The 22,036-nt window shown below is 43.5% G+C and overlaps 14 non-coding genes across 14 annotated transcripts; 7 read left to right on the top strand and 7 right to left on the bottom strand.

The window, feature by feature from the left end:
* Positions 1 to 794: 794 nt before the first annotated feature.
* trnaq-cug (transfer RNA glutamine (anticodon CUG)) lies at positions 795 to 866 on the bottom strand. The gene has a single exon. It is a non-coding gene; the product is annotated as a tRNA-Gln (tRNA).
* Positions 867 to 3,800: 2,934 nt separating this feature from the next.
* Positions 3,801 to 3,882, bottom strand: trnas-cga (transfer RNA serine (anticodon CGA)). The gene has a single exon. It is a non-coding gene; the product is annotated as a tRNA-Ser (tRNA).
* An 867-nt stretch (positions 3,883 to 4,749) lies between these two features.
* Positions 4,750 to 4,821, bottom strand: trnaq-cug (transfer RNA glutamine (anticodon CUG)). Its single transcript has one exon. It is a non-coding gene; the product is annotated as a tRNA-Gln (tRNA).
* A 2,007-nt stretch (positions 4,822 to 6,828) lies between these two features.
* On the top strand, positions 6,829 to 6,902 carry trnat-agu (transfer RNA threonine (anticodon AGU)). Its single transcript has one exon. It is a non-coding gene; the product is annotated as a tRNA-Thr (tRNA).
* A 567-nt stretch (positions 6,903 to 7,469) lies between these two features.
* Positions 7,470 to 7,608, bottom strand: LOC128753074 (U4 spliceosomal RNA). Its single transcript, XR_008413823.1, has one exon. It is a non-coding gene; the product is annotated as a U4 spliceosomal RNA (small nuclear RNA).
* A 1,096-nt stretch (positions 7,609 to 8,704) lies between these two features.
* LOC128753078 (U5 spliceosomal RNA) lies at positions 8,705 to 8,817 on the top strand. Its single transcript, XR_008413826.1, has one exon. It is a non-coding gene; the product is annotated as a U5 spliceosomal RNA (small nuclear RNA).
* A 658-nt stretch (positions 8,818 to 9,475) lies between these two features.
* Positions 9,476 to 9,557, bottom strand: trnas-uga (transfer RNA serine (anticodon UGA)). The gene has a single exon. It is a non-coding gene; the product is annotated as a tRNA-Ser (tRNA).
* A 1,808-nt stretch (positions 9,558 to 11,365) lies between these two features.
* trnaq-cug (transfer RNA glutamine (anticodon CUG)) lies at positions 11,366 to 11,437 on the top strand. The gene has a single exon. It is a non-coding gene; the product is annotated as a tRNA-Gln (tRNA).
* Positions 11,438 to 12,684: 1,247 nt separating this feature from the next.
* trnas-cga (transfer RNA serine (anticodon CGA)) lies at positions 12,685 to 12,766 on the top strand. Its single transcript has one exon. It is a non-coding gene; the product is annotated as a tRNA-Ser (tRNA).
* A 1,200-nt stretch (positions 12,767 to 13,966) lies between these two features.
* Positions 13,967 to 14,038, top strand: trnaq-cug (transfer RNA glutamine (anticodon CUG)). Its single transcript has one exon. It is a non-coding gene; the product is annotated as a tRNA-Gln (tRNA).
* Positions 14,039 to 17,189: 3,151 nt separating this feature from the next.
* trnat-agu (transfer RNA threonine (anticodon AGU)) lies at positions 17,190 to 17,263 on the bottom strand. The gene has a single exon. It is a non-coding gene; the product is annotated as a tRNA-Thr (tRNA).
* Positions 17,264 to 17,443: 180 nt separating this feature from the next.
* Positions 17,444 to 17,515, bottom strand: trnaq-uug (transfer RNA glutamine (anticodon UUG)). Its single transcript has one exon. It is a non-coding gene; the product is annotated as a tRNA-Gln (tRNA).
* Positions 17,516 to 19,313: 1,798 nt separating this feature from the next.
* On the top strand, positions 19,314 to 19,385 carry trnaq-cug (transfer RNA glutamine (anticodon CUG)). Its single transcript has one exon. It is a non-coding gene; the product is annotated as a tRNA-Gln (tRNA).
* Positions 19,386 to 20,252: 867 nt separating this feature from the next.
* trnas-cga (transfer RNA serine (anticodon CGA)) lies at positions 20,253 to 20,334 on the top strand. The gene has a single exon. It is a non-coding gene; the product is annotated as a tRNA-Ser (tRNA).
* The last annotated feature ends 1,702 nt before the right edge of the window (positions 20,335 to 22,036 follow it).

Genomic DNA, 22,036 nt, shown 5'->3' with positions numbered 1-22,036 from the left:
GGTTATGGGCCCAGCACGCTTCCGCTGCGCCACTCTGCTTCCATCAGACAACACTGAGCTAGTATCCATGTGGAGGAACGCAGCTCTTGTCATGTGAACTGTTCCTGCCATTCACTGGCATCAACAGCACAAACTGGACCTGAATGAAAGTGGTTGGAAAGACTTCATTCCCTCAGATTTAGCCTCATGCACCAGGCTACACAGATGTGATGAAGAGCTGGGTGAAGACACTTTGCATTGTCAAGAGCATTTGAAATGGGACCCACCTCCCCAAAAATTCCTGATCAAATCAGTGATTTCCTTCATGATGTTTTCTGTCATCACATTCATTGTATAAACTATCTTACTCATAAAAGTGTGTGAACAATCAATATTTTCCCTCTCAGTCCTAACTTCCTGGTTTTCCCAGAGTTTAATCCTTATTGTCTGTTTCATGTTGTCTTTTCAGAAGAGAAATCCATGAAGGTTATAGACGTCCTTCAATGTTGAAAACCTGCCAACCAGTGGCAGAAATATCATCTCTAACAGACGTCTGGACTGCAAACAACTCCTCCAGGATCTCTGCTAACTGTCATCGCACCACTTTCATGGAGTCAGAAGCCTCTTGGTGCCACTGGAAAACAAGGCACGGAATTGTCCTTGAGCAGAGATAGAGAGACAGTGAACAGCTGGAACAACATTTGACTTTGTTGGTGGAACAAGCTTGGACTGAATGGTGGTTCTTGAGGTTGTACAGTGAGAGTGGGACAGAGCCTTGAAATGACCTGGCATCTGCTCTGCCAAGTCTAAAATGCAGGTTCCACCGAGACTTGAACTCGGATCACTGGATTCAGAGTCCAGAGTGCTGACCATTACACCATGGAACCTCATATGTCCTTCACCGAACATCAAGCAAATCCAGTATTAGAAACTTTGTTCTATAGACCTTAATTATATTTCTGTGATTATTTTGAGTGACATTAATGTTAATAAAGTAACTTTAAGCAGGGACGAAACACAGTGTTAAACCTATTACCAATGGAACAGCTCGCCACCTAGTGGTTTTATTTATTTTTTTGATTTGTTTTCAACAGAACAGGTGATGATGAATAAACAAATAAAAATACAGGCACATTATGGCAATATGAGGTCAGCAGTTCAAAGACAAAGTATAATAACCTGTAAGAGAAACTACATGATGACTTAGGGACATATATATAGCTTTTACTGAATATTTTGACACTGCTTTTGTGCTCTCAAAGTGTCTGTCCATCGATTTTAAAATGTAGCAAAGAGCAACACAGTGATGTATCATCACACTGACCGTTCGGCTCTTAACCGAACAGTTGGTGGTTGGATCCCACCCAGGGTCCATGATGATCACCCAGACAGCCATATGAAGCTCACCTTCATCGAAATTGAAGATTCCATGTGCATTGGTGCTGTAGACGTTAGCAGAGCTGCCTTCCAAGCAGTTGACATGGGTTTGATTCCCATCCAGTACAAGGCACCTCTGTGTTTGCTGTACAATCTGGAGTCTTCCCATCAACCTTTCTCAGACATGGACTGATAACATGGCCCAGGGTTTTAGTAATGAACTGTGATGTTGTTGAAGATGCGTAGAAACGAAGTGCAATGGCTGGGAATCAAACCCAGGTCAATTGCTTGGAAGGCAGCTGTGCTCACCACGATACAACCATTGCCAATTCTATCCGGGAACAAGCAAAAACACTCAAGGCGGCCACAACAACCTGGAGCTGAACACCCAGAAGACAGTGGAGATGATCATAGACTTCAGGAGAGTAACAGTTTCTCTGTCCCCTCTCATGTTGGCTGGTTTGCCCATTCTTATTGTGGACTCCTTCTGCTTCCTAGGAACCACCATCACTGAGGACCTCAAATGGGAGCCAACCATCAGGTCCCTCATCAGGAAGGACCAGCAGAGAATGTTCTTCTTTAGGCAGCTACGAAAACTACGACTGCTGATGAAGTTGCTGGTGGAGTTCTACACGGCCATCATCCAGTCAATCATCACCTCCTCTATCACCGTCTGGTACAACAGCGCCCCCTCCAGGTACAAGAGCAGACTGCATAATGTGGTAGTATGTCATCTGATTTAGTCATTTCTTTTCTCTCTTGGCTTCTATTGAAGCAGGCGATGAGACCGGCAGTGCAACAGTACGTGACGAGGACGCTCGCAACTCCAAATGAACCAACAGAATAGAGACGCTGTGAATCACTTGAAATTGAATTTACATATGTTTGGCAGTTTCTGTTAATGCACGAATGAAAGACTTATATTGCACAACGCTCCGTGATTGGCGGGAGTAATAACCGCATGTCACTGACTCCACCAAAACAATCAGTGAGCATTTCTTCTGATGGTTATTTTATAATTCCATGCTGTCTGTGCTTCATTTAGCTTGCTGGTGCTTGGTTCTTCAGAGCTGGTCTCCTTCTTCTCATGCAGGGCTTGAAAATGCCTCAGCATGGAAGTGTTGTTGTTGAACACAACAGGCACTTCACCTTACGATCGAAACATCAGCTATAGCAACAATCCATCACAACACATCGCACACTCGATTACACCTGTAGTATTTTGGAATTACCTTATTGGGAGAGTTGAGGTCAAAGTGTTCCCAACAGGGGAAAACGTTTCACTCTTTCACAGTGTTTGCATGACAGCACAGGGATCACAGTCATGACAAAACAGGAAAACTTCATTGCATCGAGTTGCTGCTTAAATCTAGAATTGTCCACTTCCCGAACTAGTCACATGGTACGGCCGGTTTCAAGGCTTCGGCTGTCGTCTTCAGAGCATTCCTCGTTGTGCGTTTTATATACTCGCTGCCAGTTTACTCTGTTCATGCAGAATCTTGAGTGATCACCTCATCATCTTAACCACTCATCCACAACAACACAGCAGGCATGGGAAAATTCAAGATGGCGCCGACGAAGGCTGGCTTGGCATTATTGTGTGTGTTACTTTGCTTGTTTTATGTTTTGACGGAGCATGTTCTTACACCCAAAATGAGTCGATGAACATCAGGTCTATCACGCCGTCTGACTTATTGTCTGTATTTGTTGTGTGAGGCTTGGAGTTAGTCCACTTTTCGACTGGACAAAAGAGGCTGAGGAGGAGAGGGAAACGTTCATTTGTTTGCCTTCGCCAAAGAGGATCACGCACACCGCTTCATGGGATGTTCCACTCCAACGTCCTCCTCTTGTGTTTTGTGTTCCACACAGATGTAGTTGAGCAAACTCATACCGGACAATGTGCTTCATCCAGAGGGGTTCCACCTTCACCGGGTACTGCACAGTCTCTGCACAATGCTTATAAGGCCCTCCCTCGAGCAGAACTGGGACTCTGACCACTTGATGGTCCATCTTGTCCCCACATACTGTACAAGCAGAGATTGAAGCTTGCAAAGCGTGTTGTGTAGCGCATGAAGATCTGGATGAGTGATGCTGTGAGAAAGAGGCAGCTCACAAGAGTGGGCACACAAGCTGAAATATCAGACAAACTTAGGCAGCAGTTCTCAGGCAGTGACTCGGCTGCAGTGTGGAGAGGGCTCAAGGTGGTCACAAACCTCACTCTTGCACAGGACTTGAACAACTTTTAGTGTCGTTTTGAGCATCCATTGAGCCCTGTCTCATGTCAATGGTTCTTTGGATGTTCTTTTGGGGTGTTCCATCATCTTGTATGGGCATAGTATGGGCGGGATAAAGCTCTTCCTGCACACACCAACTTTAGGAGAGATTGTGATTCATAAACAGCAAAAGGGATATAATGTACTCAGTGTAATAAAACACACACATTCCATTGTTGGTAGGACTCAAACCTACGTGGGGAAACCCCAATGGATTTCGAGTCCATCGCCTTAACCTCTCGGCCACAACAACACATTCAACACAACCTTCCATCCTTTTGCATTCGAATTTTTTCCTTAATCCTCCACCTCAAACTTAATCCATAAAAACTCATGTGAGGGTCAAGGACTGTTACGATTGTTGGAAAGTTCAATTGAGGAGCAACATTGAGGAATGGACCTCTCTCAGCATTGAGAAACTCCACGACCTTCCTCTGTATTGAGGAATACCCAGAATCCTTTGCGTAGTATCCAGGAATAAAAGCGTGGCACTGAAGGCGACAAAGAAAGCGAGCTTCAAATGTAAGTGTTTTCTTTGTTCATGGAGACATAAAAAACAGAAGGCATGAACACAGCTGCAGTATCTGCAATAAGGAATCTTCCATTTCTGAGGAACCAAATCTTCCTTCACCCTTGGTTTTGAGGAATCTGGTTAAGGATTGGAATTGAGTATTAAGGAAGCATTTGGAATTCATCCTAAGGGTACGCTCACACCGCCGGCTACTCTTCAGTTGCAGTAGCGCCAGTCGTCAGTTGTTAGCTCTAGCCATGATGAGTTGAGTCCTGCCCGGCACCAACATGTTGCCAAAGTAGGTCAATCGGCTCCCTTCCCATCCCAAATAATATTCCTTATCACATCAGTGATTCATTCATTATGTTTTCTGTCATCACATTCCCTTTTTATCTTGGTGATCAATTCCTCCTATTGATTTCTTTCTGCTATTTCATTTTCCTTCCCTAAATTTACAATTTTCGTATATTCTTGCATCACCTGTAAATCCAGACCTGAAGCTGGTGGGTTCTCATCGCTTGTATACTGTACATCACCTCTGGTATTAAGGTAATAATGGCTCCCGATGCCTTTCCAAAACTTGACTCACACACTTCACACCTAAGAGACAGGTTCCACCGAGAGTTGAACCCGGATCACTGGATTCAGAGTCCAGAGTGCTGACCATTACACCATGGAACCTTGGTTGTTGCACATCTTTCAGTGAACATCCAGTTTAGTGAGTATCAGAAACTGTTGCAGAGACATTTGCATTTTTACATGCATTTCTGTGATTGTTGATAAGTTATGTTCATCTAAAACAACTTTACTTTAACAACCATTTGCTCAAACTTTTGTTTTCCTTTTCACCAAGCAGCTATGTAACAATGTTAAACCTATTACCTATGGGACAGCTCGCCACTGAGTAGTTTTTTAATATGTTTAATGTATAACAGAACATACATCAACAGGTGATGACAAATAAACAAATGTAAAAAATATACGCAAATTATTGCAATTCGAGGTCAGTCAGTTCAATGACCACAATCCGTTCCAGACGGCCGTTTGAGAAGCGATTTGTTCGAAATCCGAATCGATTTTTCCCATCAAAATGAATGGAAAAAGAAATAATGCGTTCCAAGCCTTAAAATAGTCTTTTGTAGGAGTGAATGTACAGTGTCTGCTGCAGGTGCGCTGTTCGTCTATGTGTGTGGCCGCTGCATGTGGGAGGGGTTGCCGAGTGAGTGACGTCTCTCCAGAAGTGAAGAGGTGCCCGGTGCGCGTCCAGCTCTGAATATGTGCTTCTGTGCAGTTTGGCTGTGACAAAGTCATAAACCAAGTAACGCTCTGTCCCAGACTCGCCTCATCCCTGTCCCAGCTCCAGCTGACAGGACATCAAACCCTGGAGTGAGCACTCCAGCCTCGGAGGTGTGGAGAGCGAGCACCTCCCCTGTGACACTCTACCACGGTCCAGTGTGGAGACAGGAAAGGTTTTACACCTCAATATGAAGAAAAAACAGTCAGTAAATGGAGCTAACGGGACACGTCTGCATACAGAGGCTGCGTTATACACAATAACAAATGTTTGCGCAAGTTACTTTTTCTGTTTTTTTGGGGGGGGCGTTCAAGTTCTGGATTTTCATTCGAAATCCGAAGCAAAAACATCTCTAAATTTTTGTTCCAACTCCGATATATTCGAAGTCTGGGACGTTCGAAAACCGAGGTACCACTGTACTTTAATCTCTGAGAGAAATAACTTTTTTTTTTTTTTTTTTTTATTGGTGCAAATAAAAAGTTTGACAATTTTTTTTTTTTTTTTTAATGACCATGCAGAAGACAAGAAATGAAGCTGAACACGTTTTAGTGCAGAGATGATGGGAAAATAGTGATTGTTAACACACTTATCACGAGTAAGATAGTTTATACAATGAATGTGATGACAGAAAACATCAAGAAGGAAATCACTGATTTGATAAGGAATTTTTGGGGAAAACTGAGGTGGGTCCCATTTTAAATGCTCTTGACAATACAAAGTGTCTTCACCCGACTCTTCATCACATCTGTGTAGCCTGGTGCATGAGGCTAAATCTGAGGGAATTAAGTCTTTCCAACCACTTTCATTCAGGTCCAGTTTGTGCTGTTGATGCCAGTGAATGGCAGGAACAGTTTACATGACAAGAGCTGCGTTCCTCCACATGGATACTAGCTCAGTGTTGTCTGATGGAAGCAGAGTGGCGCAGCGGAAGCGTGCTGGGCCCATAACCCAGAGGTCGATGGATCGAAACCATCCTCTGCTATGATCATTTGTATGTTCTATTCTAATGCTATGGGTTCAGTTTCATTTGTTTCCTTTGGAGTGTTTGAGAAAGCATTGGACCATGAGGTTTCCTCTTGCTGCTACTGGCAAGAGCTTTATGAAGGAATGTCCAAGAACCACTCCAAAGTCTGAAAACCCTGATGGTTCCATGGTGTAATGGTCAACACTCTGGACTCTGAATCCAGTGATCCGCGTTTGAGTCTTGGTGGAACCTCATGTCTGAAACTGTTTGAATTGACACAGACATGTTACCTGAATGTGTTCTACAGAGACACAACTGTTCACACACCACAGGAGCTACGTTCAGGAACTTTTCATCAGGTATTCATTCCTCTCTGTACTTGATCTCTAAGACTAGAGGGTTTTTATATTTTTATTTTCATCTTCTGTGCGGCGCTGTGGCTTAGTTGGTTAAAGCGCCTGTCTAGTAAACAGGAGATCCTGGGTTCAAATCCCAGCAGTGCCTCACTGGTGAAACATTGATTTTAAACACTTTGTCAAGACGGCAGGATTTATGACACCAGTTTTACAAAGGACTGTCCAAGAACCACTCCAAAGTCAACATGACTGGTTCCATGGTGTAGTGGTCTGGACTCTGAATCCTGCTGCATCAGAGCTTCTCCATACGTCATTCATGTTCATGTGAGTGGTGAAAGTGTAGACACTTAAATGCCTCGTTTCCCTGAGTTGTGTCAAGCTGTGTGTGAATGGGTGTTTGTGTATAGTGGATGAACATAGAGAGCACTGTATAAGCCAGAGCGACAATGACCACCGTCATGTCCAGAAGTGGAGGCACTGAGATCACGCTGGACACAGAGCTGCTGCTCAGTTCCACACCAGTGAAGGGCAGTTTGCAACTCTCCAGATCAAACAGACCCCGTCTGGAGATGCTGAACAGGACAGTTTCTTGAAGCGTTGGACGGTCATGACATCGGAAACAGTCTTGCTAGATTATGATGGCGTGTCTCGACAGGTTCCAATTTTGTCCAGGAGTCAGGAGTTTTTGGATTATGTTACATCAACAGCAAACAAGTCCCAACAGAGACATCAAAAATTGCCGTAACAACTATATTTCAAGTGGTCAAGGCGGGGTATTGGGTAAAGATTTCAACTAGCAATAATCGCGCCTTGGATGAACCTCATAGGCTACAATACTGCCACTGCGCAAAGCTGCTGGTTGAGTTGCTCAGATGAGGACCCATGGAATTACGCCTTACATTACGTGACGGTTCCACAGAGCCACAACTACAAATGAAGCTCAAGTATTCCAACCTGCATTCATAACACTCACACTGCTGTATTTCAGACATGACCGCTGCATCCATTTATGTACAGAGTGGAACTGAGGAGATACATATCTTGTGCTGACATGGACTTAAAGAAATAGAAAAGCTGAGGAGCCAAACTCAGTCGGCCAAAAACACCATCTCACTGCATGTTTGTAAATCCACTATTGTCGATTTTTCTTTGTGACAGTGAATGTTCCTTGACAGGAATCTGTGCAGTGGTGTTCTTGTGTAAACTGTAGCAACCTTCCATGCAGTTGACCTGGGTTCAATTCTCAGGCTTTGCCAATTGTTTTTGCCATCTAACCATGGATGGCAGAATATTTGTGCCTCAACTGTCAACCCCACAAATGTCCCATTAAGGCTGGACGCGGACGACCAACACATAGGTCTCAATGGGATAAAAACCAATCTCCGCCTGGCGTTGTTGGTAGGACTCGAAACTACGGGGCAAATCCCCAATGGATTTCAGTTCCATGGCCTTCATCACTCGTGCCTTCAGTGGATTTGTGACTGGTCAGAAGAAACTAGTTCTTTGAATCACGATTGAATGGAATGGGGTACGTGCAGTGGGTGGGAATGAAACCCAGGTCAAGTGCTTGAAAAGCAGCCATCATCATTGTTGCTTGAAAGATGAGAAAGAGATGGTGTGATGAGCTGATTTCTCATCGACCCATCACTAAATTCCTGATTCCTACCAACAACGTCAATGGAGATTTTCTCGTCTTGTGACCCATGTGTCATAGCCAGCGTCCAGACTGACTTGATGTTTAAAGCCCAAATATCTTGAGTGTTGTGGACAAGCTGCTGATAGAGTTTACGTGGCAGCTTTTTATCTTGTGTAGTACTTTTCCACGGATTACTTCCCTACTTTATCTTCATTCATCATTTCGTGAGACACGCGCGATGCAGAGGGCGCCACCATGAGTTAAAGGTGGATGTGGAAGAATACAGCTCCTTCTCTGGTTCAGTGTCAGTAGTTCACTCATGTTTCTCTTCAGATCGTATAAATCTTTCGCCTTTTACTAAAGATTTCCGTGGAGAGGAACAACATGAGTTTTTACTAATTTTTTGATGCCCTGCTCTTGTAGGGTTCTTCCTGTGTTCAATGTAACCTGTGTGGTCAACAACTTTGTATCACAAATGCAGAGTTGTGATTCCCAAGATGTGTATCTATGAAGCAGCAGAGTTTGTTGTGTAACTTCAATTCATCACTCAATTTCCATGGTTTTCATGTTTTCCTGCTCAAAGTGTCTCTCTTTTTGTAGAGATCCTCATTCTCATGTCTCTGTGACGTAACTGGTCAGTGCGTTTGGCTGTTGTGGGAAAGGCTGCTGGTTAGAGACCACCCTGGGAAGAAGATCCACTTTGGTTCCGTGATGAACCTCAGGGTTAGTAGGGCAGGTGATGGGCTGGTGATTTCACAGTGCTGTCGGCCCGTACGTTCCCCAGGGGACTGGAATGTTTGATTTCTGCATTCAAAGGGTTTTACCCAATACTTTGAGGAAACTGCATGAAAAGATCAGACCCTGCCTTCAATTGTTGGACTGTCACGACATACAGTCTGGTTGAACTCCAATCAGCTGAAGAGCAATGAAGTCACACACACTGTGTTACGTGACGGTTCCACAGAGCGATTCCTGGTGGACACAACATCACTTCATGTGGCATATTCCAGCCCAAGGCACAACACTATTGCCATGTGACAGTTCCTCAGACTCAAAATGACCAAAGCATCCTAAACACACACCAACGTTGTTGGTAGGACTTGAACCTACGTGGGTACAACCCGATGGATTTCAAGTCCATCGCCTTAACCACTCGGCCACCACAACATCGTGATGAGAGCCATTTTTCTGTCTTTTGTCCATTTGAAACACCTACACCGAGAAGACAAGAAAGTCTTTTGAAGACAGTAATGTCCGCATTTTGGCAAAAGACGACATATTGTTTGAAAGTGTCTTACTCTCTGACTCTTACTAGTCCAGTTGACCTGATTCAAACCTCCCCCCTGCGTGATGACCTGGATAACTGAGCACTCTCACAAACTTTGCTTTTTGTTTTTTTTCTGTGAAGCCATTTTCACAAAACCACATTGTCACACTTTTTATTTGCAACAATAACATAATTCACTCATTCATTTATACTCATTCAATCCACCCAGAATCATGGTCAGACCTGAAGTGAACTGTGTACAGTGTTCTGAAGGATCTTCCCTGGAGGGATGAGGGTCAAGAGACCAGGGGAGCGGCGTCTGGTTCCTTATCTCAGCTGGTGCCCTTTTTTGAGGTTTATTACTTTGTAATAGTCACTAGACCCAGGCGTCTGGGATCATTCCTTCCCCTTCATTTTCACTACAAAGGTAAGAGCTTGTTTTGGAATAAAAGAGGATGGACTGTAGCCTGCTGCCAGAGGGAAGAGGAACAAACAGTCCATGTCCAGGTGTCCAGAAGAGGTGGCAGGTTGCAATCGATCACCTTCCCAGCAGAACGCACGATGCGCTGCACTCTGCTCTTGTCCCTGGAGGTGGCGCTGTTGTACCAGACGGTGACAGTGGAGGAGAAGATGGACTGGATGATGGCCGTGTAGAACTCCACCAGCAACTTCATCGGCAGTCGTAGTTTTCGTAGCAGCCTAATGAAGAACATTCTCTGTATCGTGACGAGCATACCTGCCTTCCAAGCAATTGACCTGGGTTTGATTCCCAGCCATTGCACTTCGTTTCTACGCATCTTCAACAACATCACAGCCCATTACTAATGTAGTAGTGAGAAGAATGTTTGTTTTCCCACTTTGGTGATGAACAGCGACACAGACCGCCGTCATGTCCAGAAGTGGAGGCACTGAGATCACGCTGGACACAGAGCTGCTGCTCAGTTCCACACCAGTGAAGGGCGGTTTGCAACTCTCTTCAGCAAAGAGACCCCATCTGGAGATGCTGAGGAGGATGGAGATCATGAAAAGGACAGCAGTCCTTTTTTTTTTTTTTTTTTCATCCACCACGACTCAACACTTCGGCCTCGACATTCAGCAATGGAGGAGTGTAAACTGAGGTTGGACATTTGAAGTGCCATGACATGTCTGTAGTATAATACCTTCAGCATTCAGTGACTCTTTTATCTTCAGTAAAAGGGAGAATATGTATGAGATGTATGACGACAACACAGCAATTGTCGACCAGGTCTTCAAGCACAATGCTTTCAGGGTGCCAGCTGATGGGTTGTTCCATGATCTTCAACATTGTATCGCAGTGAAGGAGGAGCTGTGACAGAGGGTTGGGAGCGCTACACTGCAGGGATTTTCAAATGCCCAGTCAGTCTCCAAAATACATTTGAGCAGAAAGAAAGAGAGACAATTTTGTTTCCTCTTTAAAAAAAAAGGTGCTCCACAAAAAAGGCACATTTCACACAGAGAAAAAGGGCTGTTGCCCAAGAACCACATCCCTGAGGAGATTCAGTGATCTGGTGTGAGAACTCAGTTAAACCCTCATGTTCATCTACTAAAATGTGCGTCATTGGTAATGGGTTTAAAACTGTGTTACTTTCCTGCTTGAGGAAAGAAGAAAATATAAGTCTGGACATGTGGTTGTCAAAGTAAAGTTATTTATATACTGGATGTTCACTGAAGGACAGCAGCCATCAGTGGTTCCATGGTGTAATGGTCAGCACTCTGGACTCTGAATCCAGTGATCCGAGTTCAAGTCTCAGTGGAACCTGTCTCTTTCTGCCAGTGATCACACTCCTCGTGGCTCCACCGTCCAACTGGCGCTCCATGAGCTCATACTCTACATGTGAATAGTTTATAGGTTCCTGTCCTGAAATGGTGCTGTGACTGGTGGTGGAGTGCCTTCATGAGGCTTCCGTTGACTCTACTTTGTGCTTCAAATACTTCAGCGTCACTTCTGCACCATGAGTAAGTCTCAGTGGAACCTCTATGTTTGCCTGGTACAGCAGGGCCACGCCCAAGGAACAGGGCAGACTGCAGCGTGCATTCTGAGAAGGTGATCGGTAGCATTCTGCCGCCTCTTCAGGACCAGTATGTCTCCAGGACCCAGAGACATGCTGGTCGGATCAGAGCCGACCCTTCTCACCCTGGTCATGGACTGTTTGTCCCTGTTTCCTCTAGTAGGAGGCTACGGTCGATCCAGACCAGAACCTCCGACACAGGAACAGCTTCTTGTCCTCGGCTGTCAGACTATTGAATTTGTGATCAGTCTTTGCTGTTTGTGGCTTATTTTATTTTATTTTGTTGACAGCACTTTATTCTGACGCACATTCCGAGTTGGTGGGATGTGGTGTTACCTTTAACACGTTCATGAGGATGAATTGGACCATGAGGTTTCCTCTCGCTGCATTTCTACTGGTTATACTAGTTTTATGATGGAATGTCCAAGAACCACTCCAAAGTTCCACAACACTAATGCTCAGCACTCTGGACTTTGAATCCAGTGATCTGAGTTCAAATCTTTTTGGAGCCTTAGTTTTCATGTCCTGAAACTTGCTTTGGAGTCACACTGACATGTTGAGGAAAGCGCTTCCTGTAACTGATGCCATATATTGTTCGAGCCACTCGTCTGTTCACACACCACAATTCCCAACAGAAGCCACATTCCACAACTTCATTGCACTGCACACTTGATCTCCAAGACCAAAACTTTCTATTTAATCTCAAAGTTTATAGATTTGAAGGAATTATCGTAGCTATATAAATTAGACTTTCAATCTAAGAGGCCTCTTGACGTTGCTTATTCTTCTTTTATTGCAGCATCTGTGATACAAATTCTTACCTTTGCAGTGAAAATGAAGGGGAAGGAATTGCGTCTCGTGAGTATTACAAAGTAATAAACCTAACTTTGAGGTGGAGGATTAAGGAAGAAATTGGAACGTAGCTCAAGATTGGAATGGTTTGCAATGGATGTTCAGACAAGCAGTGGAAAGGAGTCCTATAACTCTGGTTACACATGTTGTTGTGGCCGAGTGGTTAAGGCGATGGACTCGAAATCCATTGGGGTTTCCCCGCGTAGGTTCGAATCCTGCCGACAACGTTAAAAGTGTATTTTATTACACTGTGTCCGTCCGATGCCTGTTTCAGTTTCTCAATCACAATGTCTCCTGGAGTTGGTGTATGGCAGCAAGCGCTTTACCCCACCAATATTATGCCGATACAAGCTCATGGAACACTCCAAATGAACATGCAAAGCACCACTATAGTGAGGAAGACTTGTCCACCAGCCCGACGTGTTCCACAAATGCCGGTGCTGCAACTATGAGTTAGCAAAACACATGCGCGAGTTCTGCCAACTGACGTTTAGTGGTAAGTGCATGCGCTGCTCCACATATGTGGACCGGAAGATAACTACACGATAACTACTACTTTCTCTTCTTCTCTGCCTTTGCCCTCGTCCCCTTCCTCACCACCATGGTCATCCTGAAATCTAACATATGAAGAGATCATTCTCGAAAAATCCCTTTCAGCATTAAGAAAAACTGAAAGCGCGAAATACAGAAATACTCATAAGAAAACACACTGAATGGCGAAATGTCTCCCAGAGGAAACACTCTCAGTTCAATAACATAAATTGGTGCATTACGTGAGTTGTCCCTTTCAATTTTGCATGACAAACAAAATTGGAGAACTTTGCTTTAAAATATTATAACATCTACCCAGGAAAGTTGCTCCTCTCTAAATTTACTCGAGTTGATACTTATTGCTCCTTCTGTGAAAACACAATACATTAATTGTGCATTTATCCTGAATCTGTCAAATTCTTCAGTTAATGCTGAAACTTCAATTTGCATTTTAATACCCTGTAAAATGTTTTTATTTTTTTCTAAGCTAAAAGAACTCTCTGACTATAATGACATATTCTCTTGTCTATGATTCATGCCATTTCTGTCTGAGATTATGGAACTTTGTCTTTGAACGGACTCACTTTGAATTGCATTAATGTGCCTGTATTTATTACTTTTGTGTATTTGTCATCATCTGTTTATGAATGTTGTTTTATTAAAAAAAAAAAAAAAAAACCTCCTCCTCCTCTGTCCCATTGCTAATAGGTTTAACACTGTTACATAGCTGCTTGGTGAAAAGGAAAACAAAAGTTTGAGCATGTGGTTGTCAAAGTAAAGTTATTTTAGATTATCATAACTTTTAAACCATCACAGAAATGTAATAGCAAAGGTCTCCACAACAGTTTCTCATCCTGGATATACTGGATGTTCACTGAAGGACAGCAGCCACCAGTGGTTCCATGGTGTAATGGTCAGCACTCTGGACTCTGAATCCAGTGAGTCGAGTTCAAGTCTCAGTGGAACCTGTCTGTTAGCTAATAGTGTGTCAGTGAAGTCTTTCAGCACTATTGGAAAGTTATCAGGAGCCATGATTAACTTTCGGAAACCAGAGGTGATGTTCAGGATTTCAGCGATGAGAACACACCAACTTCAGGTCTTAGATTTACAGGTGATGGAACAATATTCAGAAATTTTAGGAGTAAATTTAGGGAAGGAAAATGAGATAGAAAGAAATCAATACCAGGAATTAGTCACCAAATGAAAAAAAGAATGTGATGAAATGTGATGACAGAAAACATCATGAAGGAATCAGTGATGTGATCAGGAACATGATTTGGGATGGGAAGGGAGCCAGGATCAGGAAAGATGTTTTAGAGCATGAGGATGATGATGGAGGATCAAGCTCGTTACTTTGGAGAATCAGAAAAGTGTGATAAGGGTCAGAACAGTGACAAAATACTTGGAACAGGAGGATGATCAGATATGGAAGAAGGTTTTGAAAAGAAAGTTTAGTAAATATTGTGATTGTGAAAAAATGGGAAAATATATGTCTTTTAAAGAAGCACATTTAATAAGAAGAACGAAGCTACGCCCTAAACAAGGTGAGCTATGACTGCGATACATAAACTGGAAGAGAAGGGCAGAGCTCTGAGACCAGGAGGGCGGCTCTAGTCATGCAGGACGTCAAAGAAGGCATGTGGACAGAGTGGAAAACTAGAATTGAGACAGGAAGAACAGAATGTTGAATGTTGAAAGGTATTAATACTAATCTTTCAATCATGTACTTCAGTTATGCAAGATAGACGAAATATTGTCCAATATCAAAATAGAGTTGATTTTAAGAGCATGTTTTTGAATCATGTCAGATCATTGCTTCATTTTCTGAAAAAGGAAGATTTAGATTTAGTTTTTCCTCGTTTGATTTCATTAATGGACGACAATATAGTCATCAAATATGATTCTGCTGAGTAGAATCACTGATGAAAGATAAACCTCAGAAAATGAAACAAAATTAGAACATGGAAATTTGTTTTATTATTGTTCTGTTGGCTTCCGAATCATTACCCATTGAGAGAAATGGCATGGAAGATATGTATTTTATTTTTAGTAAGTTGAGGACGCAAATGTTATTGTATATTATTTGTTCGTACTTTTGAAAGAACGATGTATCTTTTTTATTTACACTTTTAAAATGAAATAAAACAAACTGCAGGCCCTCGGTTTGAACCTTGCTCTGGGATGGAAAACTGGATCAGGTTCCCATTTTAAATTCTGTCGACAATACAAAGCATGTCCTGCTCAGTTCAAGCTCTGCTTTTTTGTTATTACGACAAAAGACGACTTTCCTCAGAGTTGTCTTCACCCAGCTCTTCATCACATCTGTGTAGCCTGGTGCATGAGGCTAAATCTGAGGGAATGAAGTCTTTCCAACCACTTTCATTCAGGTCCAGTTTGTGCTGTTGATGCCAGTGAATGGCAGGAACAGTTTACATGACAAGAGCTGCGTTCCTCCACATGGATACTAGCTCAGTGTTATCTGATGGAAGCAGAGTGGTGCAGCGGAAGCGTGCTGGGCCCATAACCCAGAGGTCGATGGATCGAAACCATCCTCTGCTATCAAAATCGATGTTCTATTTCATTGATACAGGTTCAAATCCAGTGCTGCTTTTGAAGTGTTCATGAGGAAGCATTGGACCGTGAGGTTTCCCTTGGTTGCATTTCTGCTGGCTGGAGTATGAAGGAATGTCCAAGAACCACTCCAAAGACCAGCAACACTAACGCTTCCAGGGCTCTGGACTTTGAATCCAGTGATCCGAGTTAAAATCTTGGTGGAGCCTCAGTTTTCATCTCCTGAAACTTGTTTTGGAGTCACAGTGACATGTTGACTGAAGGTCTTTCTCTTACTGACGCCAATATTGTTCTTGCCACACACTACTCTTCACACACCACCATTCCACACACGACCCACGTTGCAAATTTCTCATCAGTTTCTCATCTCATCTCAATTGATCTCCAAGAGCAATTTTTTATTATTATTTTTCTTCTTTTCAGCAGTGTGGTGCTGTGGCTTAGTTGGTGAAAGCGCCTGTCTAGTAAACCGGAGATCCTGGGTTCAAATCCCACCAGTGGTGCATCAATGTATAGGTGCCAAACCTGGCTGTGTGTCCCGTAAACATGACACATTTTATCAACACTCTCCAGGTGATGTTTTCTTCTGTTCTACCAATGTACGCTATTCTGGTTTCCACTTATGGTCGGTCCCAGACAGTTTCAAACTTCTACTCTGAAAGCATTGTACTTGAAGACCTGGTCGATTATTGCAGTGTTGTCGTCACACATCCAGGTAGAATGTATGATGCACTGGTGCACACAGGGCAGGACTGGAAGAGCACCCTCGAACCATCCTCAAAAACAATGTACTTGCTGCTGTTATGTTTTTCAGATTCCATCTGCCTTTTACTGAAGATAAAAAACAGTCACTGAATACTGAAAGCATTATACTACAGACATGTCATGGCACTTCAAATGTCTTACCTCAGTTCAGAGTCCTCCGTCGCTGAATGCCAAGGCTTATATGTCTTGAGTCGTGGTGGACAAAAAAAGAACAGCTGTCCTGTTCAGCATCTCCAGACGGGGTCTCTTTGCTGAGGAGAGTTGCAAACTGCCCTTCACTGGTGTGGAACTGAGCAGCAGCTCTGTGTCCAGCGTGATCTCAGTGCCTCCACTTCTGGACATGACGGCGGTCTGTGTCACTGTTCATCACCAAAGTGGGAAAACAAATGTGTCCATTCTTCTCACTACTGGGCTGTTGTTCTTCTGTGACCTGCACCTCAGACTCCTTTATTGGTATTAATGCGACATAGATGACCATCACACACCGATGTTTCTGAAATATCACTCTGGCTTATACAGTGCTCTCTATGTTCATCCACTATACACAAACACCCATTCACACACAGCTTGACACACCTCAGGGAAACTAGGCATTGAAGTGTCTTCACTTTCACATGAATGACATATTGAGAAGCTCTGATGCAGCAGGATTCAGAGTCCAGACCACGACACCATGGAACCAGTCATGTTGAAGTAGTTCTTGGACAGTCCTTTGTAAAACTGGTGTCATAAATCCTGCCGTCTTGACAAAGTGTCTAAAAAAAAATCAATGTTTCACCAGTGAGGCACTGCTGGGATTTGAACCCAGGATCTCCTGTTTACTAGACAGGCGCTTTGACCAACTAAGCCACAGCACCACACAGGTGAAGAACATAAAAATATAAAAACCCTCTAGTCTTAGAGATCAATTATGGAGAGAAATGAAAACCTGATGAAAAGCTCTTGAACGTAGCTCCTGTGGTGTGTGAACAGTTGTGTCTCAGTAGAACACCTTCAGGCAACATGTCGGTGTCACTTCGAAGGTAGTGTCAGAGATGAGGTTTCACCGAGATTTGAACTCGGATCACTGGAGTCAAAGTCCAGAGTGCTGACCATTACACCATGGAACCATGAGGATTTTCAGACTTTGGAGTGGTTCTCGGACATTCGTTTATAAAGCTCTTGCCAGTAGCAGCAAGAGGAAACCTCATGGTCCAATGCTTCCTCATCAACACTTCAAAGGAAACACATGAAAGTGAACCTATAGCATTAGAATAGAATATAAAGATGTTCATAGCAGAGGATGGTTTCGATCCATCGACCTCTGGGTTATGGGCCCAGCACGCTTCCGCTGCACCACTCTGCTTCCATCAGACAACACTGAGCTAGTGTCCATGTGGAGGAACGCAGCTCTTGTCTTGTAAACTGTTCCTGCCATTCACTGGCATCAACAGCACAAACTGGACCTGAATGAAAGTGGTTGGAAAGACTTCATTCCCTCAGATTTAGCCTCATGCACCAGGCTACACAGATGTGATGAAGAGCTGGGTGAAGACACTTTGCATTGTCAAGAGCATTTAAAATGGGACCCACCTCAGTTTTCCCCAAAAATTCCTTATCAAATCAGTGATTTCCTTCATGATGTTTACTGTCATCACATTCATTGTATAAACTATCTTACTCATGATAAGTGCGCTAACAATCACTATTTTCCCATCATCTCTGCACTAAAATGTGTTCATCTTCATTTGTTGACATTTTGCATGGTGCTTTTTATTTTTATTTTTCACAAAAACAAATTGTCAAACTGTTTATTAGCAACAATAAAATAAAATAAAAAAAAAGTTATTTCTCTCAGAGATTAAAGTACAGTGGTACCTCGGTTTTCGAACGTCCCAGACTTCAAATATATCGGAGTTTGAACAAAAATTTAGAGATGTTTTTGCTTCGGATTTGGAATGAAAATCCAGAACTTGAACGCCCCCGAAAAAAGCCAGAAAAAACATAACTTGCGCAAACCGATCAGCTGACCCACGAGGCGCTTTGTTATTGTGTATAACGCAGCCTCTGTATGCAGACGTGTCCTGTTAGCTCCATTTACTGACTGTTTTTTCTTCATATTGAGGTGTAAAACCTTTCCTGTCTCCACACTGGACCGTGGTAGAGTGTCACAGGGGAGGTGCTCACTCTCCACACCTCCGAGGCTGGAGTGCTCACTCCAGGGTTTGATGTCCTGTTGTCGGCTGGAGCTGGGACAGGGATGAGGCGAGTCTGGGACAGAGCGTGACTTGGTTTTTGACTTTGTCACAGCCAAACTGCACAGAAGCGCACATTCAGAGCTGGACACGCACCGGGCACCTCTTCACTTCTGGAGAGACGCCACTCACTCGGCAACCCCTCCCACATGCAGCGGCCACAAACATAGACGAACAGCGCACCTGCAGCAGACACTGTACATTCACTCCTACAAAAGCCTATTTTAAGGCTTGGAACGCATTATTTCTTTTTCCATTCATTGTGATGGGAAAAATCGATTCAGATTTCGAACAAATCGCTTCTCAAACGGCCGTCTGGAACGGATTGTGGTCTTTGAACTGACTGACCTCGAATTGCAATATTTTGCGTATATTTTTTACATTTGTGTATTTGTCATCACCTGTTGATGTATGTTCTGTTATACATTAAACATATTAAAAAACTACTCAGTGGCGAGCTGTCCCATAGGTAATAGGTTTAACACTGTTACGTCTCTGCTAGGTGAAAAGGAAAACAAAAGTTTGAGCAAATGGTTCTTAAAGTAAAGTTGTTTTTGATGAACATAACTTATCAACAATCACAGAAATGTATGTAAAAATGCAAATGTCTCAAATGCAACAGTTTCTGATACTCACTAAACTGGATGTTCACTGAAAGGCGTGCAACAACCAAGGTTCCATGGTGTAATGGTCAGCACTCTGGACTCTGAATCCAGTGATCCGAGTTCAACTCTCGGTGGAACCTGTCTCTTACGTGTGAAGTGTGTGAGTCAAGTTTTGGAAAGGCATCGGGAGCCATTATTACCTTAATACCAGAGGTGATGTACAGTATACAAGCGATGAGAACCCACCAGCTTCAGGTCTGGATTTACAGGTGATGCAAGAATATACGAAAATTGTAAATTTAGGGAAGGAAAATGAAATAGCAGAAAGAAATCAATAGGAGGAATTGATCACCAAGATAAAAAGGGAATGTGATGACAGAAAACATAATGAATGAATCACTGATGTGATAAGGAATATTATTTGGGATGGGAAGGGAGCCGATTGACCTACTTTGGCAACGTGTTGGTGCCGGGCAGGACTCAACTCATCATGGCTGGAGCTAACAACTGACGACTGGCGCTACTGCAACTGAAGAGTAGCCGGCGGTGTGAGCGTACCCTTAGGATGAATTCCAAATGCTTCCTGAATGCTCAATTCCAATCCTTAACCAGATTCCTCAAAACCAAGGGTGAAGGAAGGTTTGGTTCCTCAGAAATGAGAGATTCCTTATTGCAGATACTGCAGCTGTGTTTATGCCTTCTGTTTTTTATGTGTCCATGAACAAAGAAAACACTTACATTTGAAGCTCGCTTTCTTTGTCGCCTTCAGTGCCACGCTTTTATTCCTGGATACTACGCAAAGGATTCTGGGTATTCCTCAATACAGAGGAAGGTCGTGGAGTTTCTCAATGCTGAGAGAGGTCCATTCCTCAATGTTGCTCCTCAATTGAACTTTCCAACAATCGTAACAGTCCTTGACCCTCACATGAGTTTTTGTGGATTAAGTTTGAGGTGGAGGATTAAGGAAAAAATTCGAATGCAAAAGGATGGAAGGTTGTGTTGAATGTGTTGTTGTGGCCGAGAGGTTAAGGCGATGGACTCGAAATCCATTGGGGTTTCCCCACGTAGGTTTGAGTCCTACCAACAATGGAATGTGTGTGTTTTATTACACTGAGTACATTATATCCCTTTTGCTGTTTATGAATCACAATCTCTCCTAAAGTTGGTGTGTGCAGGAAGAGCTTTATCCCGCCCATACTATGCCCATACAAGATGATGGAACACCCCAAAAGAATATCCAAAGAACCATTGACATGAGACAGGGCTCAATGGATGCTCAAAACGACACTAAAAGTTGTTCAAGTCCTGTGCAAGAGTGAGGTTTGTGACCACCTTGAGCCCTCTCCACACTGCAGCCGAGTCACTGCCTGAGAACTGCTGCCTAAGTTTGTCTGATATTTCAGCTTGTGTGCCCACTCTTGTGAGCTGCCTCTTTCTCACAGCATCACTCATCCAGATCTTCATGCGCTACACAACACGCTTTGCAAGCTTCAATCTCTGCTTGTACAGTATGTGGGGACAAGATGGACCATCAAGTGGTCAGAGTCCCAGTTCTGCTCGAGGGAGGGCCTTATAAGCATTGTGCAGAGACTGTGCAGTACCCGGTGAAGGTGGAACCCCTCTGGATGAAGCACATTGTCCGGTATGAGTTTGCTCAACTACATCTGTGTGGAACACAAAACACAAGAGGAGGACGTTGGAGTGGAACATCCCATGAAGCGGTGTGCGTGATCCTCTTTGGCGAAGGCAAACAAATGAACGTTTCCCTCTCCTCCTCAGCCTCTTTTGTCCAGTCGAAAAGTGGACTAACTCCAAGCCTCACACAACAAATACAGACAATAAGTCAGACGGCGTGATAGACCTGATGTTCATCGACTCATTTTGGGTGTAAGAACATGCTCCGTCAAAACATAAAACAAGCAAAGTAACACACACAATAATGCCAAGCCAGCCTTCGTCGGCGCCATCTTGAATTTTCCCATGCCTGCTGTGTTGTTGTGGATGAGTGGTTAAGATGATGAGGTGATCACTCAAGATTCTGCATGAACAGAGTAAACTGGCAGCGAGTATATAAAACGCACAACGAGGAATGCTCTGAAGACGACAGCCGAAGCCTTGAAACCGGCCGTACCATGTGACTAGTTCGGGAAGTGGACAATTCTAGATTTAAGCAGCAACTCGATGCAATGAAGTTTTCCTGTTTTGTCATGACTGTGATCCCTGTGCTGTCATGCAAACACTGTGAAAGAGTGAAACGTTTTCCCCTGTTGGGAACACTTTGACCTCAACTCTCCCAATAAGGTAATTCCAAAATACTACAGGTGTAATCGAGTGTGCGATGTGTTGTGATGGATTGTTGCTATAGCTGATGTTTCGATCGTAAGGTGAAGTGCCTGTTGTGTTCAACAACAACACTTCCATGCTGAGGCATTTTCAAGCCCTGCATGAGAAGAAGGAGACCAGCTCTGAAGAACCAAGCACCAGCAAGCTAAATGAAGCACAGACAGCATGGAATTATAAAATAACCATCAGAAGAAATGCTCACTGATTGTTTTGGTGGAGTCAGTGACATGCGGTTATTACTCCCGCCCATCAGGGAGCGTTGTGCAATATTTGTCTTTCATTCTAGCATTAACAGAAACTGCCAAACATATGTAAATTCAATTTTAAGTGATTCACAGCGTGTCTATTCTGTTGGTTCATTTGGAGTTGCGAGTGTCCTCGTCACGTACTGTTGCACTGCCGGTCTCATCGCCTGCTTCAATAGAAGCCAAGAGAGAAAAGAAATGAC

This window comes from Synchiropus splendidus, chromosome 1 (genome assembly GCF_027744825.2).
Source record: "Synchiropus splendidus isolate RoL2022-P1 chromosome 1, RoL_Sspl_1.0, whole genome shotgun sequence".
In the NCBI taxonomy this organism is placed as follows: Eukaryota; Metazoa; Chordata; class Actinopteri; order Syngnathiformes; family Callionymidae; genus Synchiropus; species Synchiropus splendidus.
The sequence above is the reverse complement of the archived record's forward strand: the minus strand, read 5'-3'. Positions and strand labels throughout refer to the sequence as shown.